General features: G+C 38.9%; 1 pseudogene; it reads right to left on the reverse strand.

Moving 5' to 3' along the window:
- Positions 1-6,011: 6,011 nt before the first annotated feature.
- Positions 6,012-7,359, reverse strand: LOC106981301 (DNA polymerase beta-like; annotated as a pseudogene).
- Between the last annotated feature and the right edge of the window lie 1,245 nt (positions 7,360-8,604).

Genomic DNA, 8,604 nt, shown 5'->3' on the forward strand with positions numbered 1-8,604 from the left:
AAATAGGAGCTGGATTTTTAAAGAATTAACAAACCTGATAAACCCCTAATCAGATTCATCAAAAAGAAAAAGGAAAGGACCCAAATAAAAAAAATCACGAATGAAAAAGCAGATTACGAATTCCAACACTGCAGGAATACAAACAATTATAAGAGAATATTATGAGCAACTATATGCCAACAAATTGGGCAGTGTGAAAGAAAGTGACACATTCCCAGAGATATGTAAACGACCAAAATGAAACAGGAAGAAATAGAAAATTTGAGAAGACCCATTGCCAGTAAAGAAATTGAATAATCAAAAATCTCCCAAAAAACAAGAGACCAGGGCCAGATTGCTTTCCAGGGGAATTCTACAATATTTAAAGAAGACTTAACATCTATTCTTTTGAAGATGTTCCAAAAAAAAGAAAAAAAAAGAAAAAAAAGAAAAGAAAAAAGAAAGAAAGAAAGAAACAAAGAAAGAAAAAGAAAAGAAAAGAAAAGGAAAGAAGAGAAAGAAATGGAAAGAAAACTTCCAGACTCATTCTACAAGGCCAACATTACATTGATTCCAAAACCAGACAAATCCCCACAGAAAGGAGAGTTACAGACCAATTTCCCTAAAGAACATGTATGCAAAAATTCTCAACAAGATACTAGCAAACCAAATACAACATTTAAATAATTATTCACCACAATCAAGTGGGACTTATTCCTGGGATATAGAACCAGTTCAAAATCCACAAATCAATGAATGTGATACATCACATAATAAAAGAAAGGGTAAGAGCCACATGACCCTCTCAATAGGTGCTGAAAAAGCATTTGGCAAAATACAGCATCCTTTCTTTATAAAAACCCTAAAGAAAGTTGGGATAAAAAGATCATACCTCAAGATCATAAAGGCCATATATGAAAGACCCACTGCTAATAGCATCCTCAATGGGGAAAAACAGAGTATTCCCCCTAAGGTCAGGAACATGACAAGGATGTCCACTCTCACCACTGTTATTCAACATAGTGTTGGAAGTCCTAGCCTCAGAAATAAGACAACACAAAGAAACAAAAGGTATGCAAAGTGGTAAGGAGGACATCAAACGTACACTCTTCACAGATGACATGATACTTTATGTGGAAAACCCAAAAGACTCCACCAAAAAGCTGCTGCAACTGATCTGTGAATTCAGGAAAGTTGCAGAATATAAAATCAATATACAGAAATCAGTTGCATTTCTATATATCAATAATGAAGCAGCAGAAAGAGAAATCAAGGAATTGATCCCATTTATAACTGCACCAAAAAACATAAAATACCTGGAATAAACCTAACGAAGAAGTGAAAAATCTATACACTGAAAACTATACAAAGTTTATGAAAGTGATTGAAGACAGTACACACACATACAAATGGAAAAACATTCCATGTTCATGGATTGGAAGAACAAATGTTAAAATGTTGATACTACCCAAAGCAATCTATTTATTCAATGCATCCCCAACCAAAATTGCACCAGCATTCTTCTCAAAGCTAGAACAAACAATCCTAACATTTGTATGGAACCAGAAAAGACCCTGGATAGTCAAAGCAATTCTGAAAAAGAAAACCAAAGCTGTAAGCATCATAATTCTGGACATTCAAGCTGTATTACGAATCTGTAATCATCAAGACAGTATGGTAGTAGCACAAGAACAGACACATAGATCAATGGAACACAACAGACAACCCAGAGATGGACCCACAAAAATGTATGGCCAACTAATCTTTGACAATGCAGTAAAGGATATCCAATGGAAAAACACCATCTCTTCAGCAAATGGTGGTAGGAAAACTGGACAACATTCAGAAGAATGAATGGTGACCACCTTCTTACATCATACACAAAATAAACTCAAAATGGATGAAAGACCTAAATGTAAGGCAGAAAGCCATCAAAATCCTAGAGGAGAAAACAGGCAACAACCTCTCCGACCTCAGCCACAGCAACTTCTTACTTGATATGTCTCTGGAGGCAAGGTAAACAAAAGCAAAATTTAACTATTAGGACCTCATCAAGATTAAAAGCTTCTGCACAGTGAAGGAAACAATCAGCAAAACTAAAGGGCAACTGGTGGAATGGGAAAAGAAATTTGCAAACGACATATAGGATAAAGGGTTAGTATCCAAAATCTATAAAGAACTTCTCAAACTCAACACCCAAAAAACAAATAATCCAGTGAAGAAATGGGAAAAAGACACGAATAGACACTTCTCCAAAGACATCTAGATGGCCAACCGACACATGAAAAAATGCTCAACATCACTCACCATCAGGGAAATCCAAATCAAAACCACAATGAGATACCACCTCACACCTGTCAGAATGGCTCACATTAACAAGTCAGGCAACAACAGATGTTGGCGAGGATGTGGAGAAAGAGGAGCCCTTTTGCACTGCTGGTGGGAACGCAAACTGGTGCAGCCACTCTGGAAAAAATATGGACGTTCTTCAAAAAATTAAGTATAGAACTGCACTATGACCCAGCAATTGCACTAATAGATATCTATCCAAAGGATATAGGAGTGCTGATTTGAAGGGGCATATGCACCCCAATGTTTACAATGTCCATTGACAATAGACAAAGTATGGATATACCTCAAATGTCCATTGACTGATGAATGGATAAAAAAGATGTAGTGTATATATACCATGGAATATTACTCAGCAATCAAAAAGAATGAGATCTTTCCATTTGCAACAACAATGGATGGAACTAGAGTGTATCATGCTAACTGAAATACGTCAGTCAGGTAAAGACAAATATATGATTTCTCTCACGTAGAATTTAAGATACAAAACAGATGAACATAAGGGAAGTGAAGCAAAAATAATATAAAAACAGAGGGAAACAAACGTAAGAGTCTCTTAAATACAGAGAACTAACTTAATACAGAGGGTTGCTGGAGGGCTGTTGTGTGGGGGGGATGGGCTAAATGGGTGATGGGCAATAAGGAGGGTACTTATTGGGATGAGCAGTGGGTGTTATATGTAAGTGATGAATCACTAAATTCTATTCCTGAAATTATTATTACACTATATGTTAACTAACTTGGATTTTTTTAAAGAGCAATAGATACATAAACATTTTTAAAAAGTCCATATTCTAGTTCAGTTCTGTTCAGTAGAAACAAAATGTGGACTATATATGTAATTTTAAATGTTCTATTAGTCATATTTAACAAAAAGAAAAAATATATATAAATGCATCTTCTTGCCATTATGCTTAGCATACTGTATTGCAGGGGTTCAATTGCACACTTGCTACTTACATATGTTTTTGCCTAGCTTACCACTGCGAGCTCTTTAAGGGAAGGGTAGCTCCACTCATTTGTGTACCTCTAGAGCCTGGCACAGGACCAAACACATAATTCAATCTCAGTAAGTATTTAAAGAAGGAAGAAAGAGAAGGATTTCAAGGAAGAGAGTGGGAAAATGAAAGAAGTGAGGGAAGGAAGGCATGAAAAAAGGATGGGTATTACTTGTTTGTTTTTCGTGACAAGGTTTGTTTGAAATTCAAAATGCATTTTTCCTAAGAAACAGTATTATAATAGCTCAGCACTGGAATTAGACCACAAAATTTACTTCACATAATTTAAAACTTGGTTCACAAAATGTTTTTTTAATAGTATAATTTATATATGATGTTGCGGTTATGTTTACATCATTAGCCATGTGAGAAAATAGGTCTTGAAAAACTGATTTATAAAAGCATTAAATACAACTTTGACCCTTAGGCAAATACGTTCTGAGCATGAAATGTCTGATTAACAGAAGGATATTTTGGAATGCACTTTGTTTATAATTTGCATTCAGTAAGGTAAACATAAAAGTGGCTCCTCATAGAAAACAGAAGCTATTTGGGGCACTTGGGTGGCTCAGTGGGTTAGGCATCCGACTTCGGCTCAGGTCATGATCTCACGGTTCGTGAGTACAAGTCCCACACTAGGCTCTCTACTGTCAGCACAGAGCCCACTTTGGATCCTCTGTCTCCCTCTCTCTCTCTCTCCGCCCCTCATTTGCTCTATCTCTCTGTCAAAAATAAATAAATACTAAAAAGAGAGAAACTATTCAACTACATGTGAGGAACAGGATTGAGACTCATCACTGGTTTTAAACTTAAGATTGATAAAATGCTGTAAGGAGCCTTGAGAGAAATGATTAGGGTAGTATATACAAAGATGTTTCATTTTCACTAGGGAACATATTTCCTATTTATTGCAACATGTAATCATATGCTTTCTTGTTAACGTTTGGAAATAAACTTTGGCAACATGACAGAGTGATAAACCAATCACTTAGAGTTATCCTCTAAGGCTTTGTGGGTTTACAAGGTAGAATATACTTCTCAAATCCAGAGAAGGTAAAAACATAAAGAACAAAATATTTGAGTTGTTTGGATCACATTTCTTTTCCCTTCATGCTAGTGATATTGGGGCCTTGATAGATAGTTCTCTTTAAAATATATATAATATGGAATTAAGTATAATATATAATATGGAATTAATGTTCATGTTTATTACCGGTATCTGAGCCTGAGTAGCTATGTCGCTTTGGATAGCTTAAGATAGATAATTTAGCTTAAGATAGATAATTATCTATCTTAAGATAGATAATTTAGCATGTAAAACAGAGGATTTTAAAAAATTAATATTACGTATCTCACAATGTGAGACAGTGCTTGAATCTTTCCCAGCTAGTTCCAACATTAATTCTGGATAAAGATGATATAAAAATGAGAAAAAACCACTTCTCTCATGTGACAGGTGACAGTGCCCCAGTTTTTGCTGTCTGCCATCACAGCTGCTTCCAAGAAATTGAGAACCTAGCTATTTACAACAACAAACTTCACATTCACATAAGAGAAACATATCATGGGAGGAATCCTCAAATGTTTCTCCCGTGAAAGTTCCACATAGAGTAACTATGGTCTTTTGCCCACGTTCATTATGTAAAGAGCAGAGAGCATAAATATCCTATATATGCATACCAATATTAGGAAAAAAAAAAGTAAAACAATCTTAAGACAATGGGTAGCAAGTACTGTGGTGTATCACTCAGGATTCCAGGTGATTCCCAGAGGACAGTTCTTGACATTTCTTTGTCCAATGATGATGGTAAAGGGAGCAGTGCAGTGGCCATGGCCTGAAAATGCCTGGGTGGTCAGAGCTTATGTCCCCAGGCAAGTCACAAAGCCCAGCAGAGGCAGGAACAACAGGTGAAGAAATTTTGGATGGTAGAGTGAGGGAAGAGATCACAAACATCAGGGTGTAAGCTCCAAGAGGTGAGGGGTATAGTTCACCCAACTCATCTTCTACTTCTTTATACAGCCTAGGAGGGCAGAACCACCACAGTCCTGGGGCAGCTGTTCTCAGACTGAGCCAATATACAAAGCAAGTAGAGCCAACTGGTACAAGAGGTAAATAGTATCAGATGCTGGGATGAGCCTCCAAGAGACCACTCATCTTTGGGACTGAGAAACTCCTTTCACCAGCTACGGAGACCAATGACTGCTGACCTCCCTCAGTCTGGTTCCTAGCTAAAAATTTTCTTCAACTGAAGGAAGCTGCCTCAGCCAGGCCCTGCTCTTTCTCTGAAAGCAACCCACATGCAAGGGATGGCTGCCACATATGGAGGTCCACAGTCTGTGTCCACTCAACTCCATTGAGACGGCATCTCGAAAGGCATACATCAGCTCAAGGGTTAATGGTGGGATTGTCTGAGAGCACGGTGGTGACTCCATGATAGTTCTACCTCTCTGTCTGCCCACCCTAATTTCTTCATTCTCCAACAAGCCACGTGTACTTCAACTCAGAGTCTGTTTCATGGGAAACCTGACCTATGAAGGGAAATGGTGGTTACTAACTGGCACCTGCATGATGGCAGATGAAACACTGTACATAGTCTTTTTTTTTAATAGTTCAAGAGGCTTTATTGAGTACAGTGCAAGCTATAGCATGAAGAAGAAACAATCATTTAAAAACACCAGAGACCCTTACATACCAAAGGTTAAGAAAGAAATCAAGATTCCTGTTGAGCTGAGCTGCGCCTGGGATGAAGAATAGGACCATTCACTTCGATCCTTGGGTGCTTGGTATTTCCACTGGATGTAGTCAAAGATGCCTCACTATCTACTGATAGAGGCTCTCCAGCAGCTCCAGTGACTCCCCAGAGACAGACTGTGTATTCATTGATTGAAGAGCCCTTCTCTAGGGCATGAGTTCTCCTATTCTTATTGCAAATATCACTCCCAGTGAAACAGAGAACACCACAGTAATATTGATCCTTGGGTATCAACCTTGTATCAATTCTCCTGTATCGATACTCCTTTTCATCATTTTTACTGGGAAGCTAGAAAACACTCATGAACTTTGTTTTACCTTTTGACAGAGTACTTGTAATAAAATGGACCTTCTATAACTGCTCCATAACACAATGTAACAGCTTTGGCCGTTTGGTTGATTCAGAGGTAAAGCCTGGATGGGTCAGAAGGACATCCATATCATCAATGAACTCTTCACCTCTTCTGAAACTGCCACAGACTCTTATAACATATTCAGGATACACTTTTTTTTTTTCTTGAGAGAGAGTGCAAGCAGGCAAAGGATAGACACACACACGCGTGCGTGCGCACACACACACACACACACACACAGAGACAGAGAGAGAGAGAGAGAGAGAGAAAGAGACAGAGAGACAGAGAGACAGAGAGAGACAGAGAGACAGAGAATCCCAAGCAGGTTCTGCACTGTCAGCGCACTCACAAGCCATGAGATCATGACCTGAGCCAAAATCAAGAGTCAGATGCTTAACCGACTGAGCCACCCAGGCACCCCTCAGAATCCACTTCTTAAACTTCAAGTCTCGCGTTTGTAACATCTCTTCAGGATAAATTCTTTTCTCAAACTCCTCAAAATATTTCAGGCCAATTCACTGATCATGGTTCAACTAATTTTCATTTTTTTTTTCCGAGACCTTCTAATGTTTAAATTCTTTCATCTATAAACTTCCTTGCAGCAGATGGACCAATGCCACCAACCCGAGTCGGTAAATTGATAGATGAACTCGTATCATCCTACTGAATCTTCTCCAGCTTTTACAATTTTTCAGTCACTAAAACGTATCAATCTTGTCAGCAATTTTTGTTACTACTTCAGGCAATTTCTTAGCTTCTGCTCCACTCTTTACTTTGTACGGATATTTGCTTTCACAGATGCTACTTTTCGGTAAGCATTGTACTTATGGATGGCCTGGTTCACCTTCTTCTCAAAGTCTGCAAGTTCTGTGAGCATGTTCGTGACTCCCCCACTAAGCATCTCCTGTGGTGCCTTTCATTTGCTCATGGTGGCTTGCCCCAAGGACTGCTGAGTGCTCACAGCCAGGCACTGGTCCCCTCCACCAGGCTTGAAGGACTTGCGGAGCTGGGGCAGGACCAACCCAGCTCTGGAAAAGCCAGAGTAACCTACTGAACAATGGCTGCCTCTAAACACTGTGCATATCCTTGTTATTGATCAAAATAGACAAGTATTAATGATAACACCACTGACTACCAATTTCTGCTTTTTATAAGGTCCAACTTTCTCTTTAAAAAAATGTTTTATTTTTGAGAGAGAGAGCACAAGTGGGCGAGGTGCAGAGAGGGAGGGGGACAGAGGATCTGAAGTGGGCTTTGCACTGACAGCAGCAAGCCCATGTGGGGTGTGAACTCATGAATTGCAAGATCATGACCTGAGTCAAAGTCAGCCACTCAACCGAGCCACCCAAGTGCCCCCAACTTTCTCCTTTTGCAGAAGAGACAATTAAGGCCTAGAAACAAAAATAATAATTTTTAACCTCACCAAGTAAATTAGAGAACTAGAACTTTTTTTTTTCACTTGAAAACTTCTCTCAATAATGTTTTCTTGAATAGAGGTTCTGAAATCTAACTTTGCATCAGAATCACAGACCAGAGTTTTTGTTTGTTTGTTTGTTTTATTTGTGAGAGAGAGAGTGAGTGCATGTAAGCACAAAAGAGGGGAAGACAAAGAGAGAGAGAAAGAATCTTAAGCAGGTTCCCCACTCAGTGCAGAGCCTGATTCGGGGCTCCATTCCATGACCCTGGGATCACGACCTGAACCAAAATCGAGTTGGGCACACAACCAACTGAGCCACCCAGGTGCTCCCAGACCAGAGCTTTGTAGTTTGATTGTTATTTTGCTGTAATAAAGATTTCTAGGCCCACCCCAAACATACTGAATGGGAATCTGTTGTGAAGGTTTCCACCAGAGTTTATACTTTTTATAAGTTACAAATAGTTCTGATGATCAGATAAGTTTGGGAAATGTGATACAGAGAGACTATGTCTAGAGAGTTACAGTAGTTTTCTAGGGCTTTCTTGACAAAGCACCACATAGTAAGCAGCTTCAACATCAAAAATGTATTGTCTTCCAGTTCTGAGACCTAGAAGTTTGAGATGAAGAATTCTGCAAGGACTCCTCATGAGGGCTGTAAGGGAGAATCTCTTCCATACCTTTCCTCTAAGCTTCTAGAGGTTCGAAGGTACCGTCCCCTGCACATCTGTCTGTGTCCAAATATCCCCTTGTTATAAG

The sequence above is a fragment of the Acinonyx jubatus genome, chromosome B4 (genome assembly GCF_027475565.1).
Source record: "Acinonyx jubatus isolate Ajub_Pintada_27869175 chromosome B4, VMU_Ajub_asm_v1.0, whole genome shotgun sequence".
Taxonomy (NCBI): Eukaryota; Metazoa; Chordata; class Mammalia; order Carnivora; family Felidae; genus Acinonyx; species Acinonyx jubatus.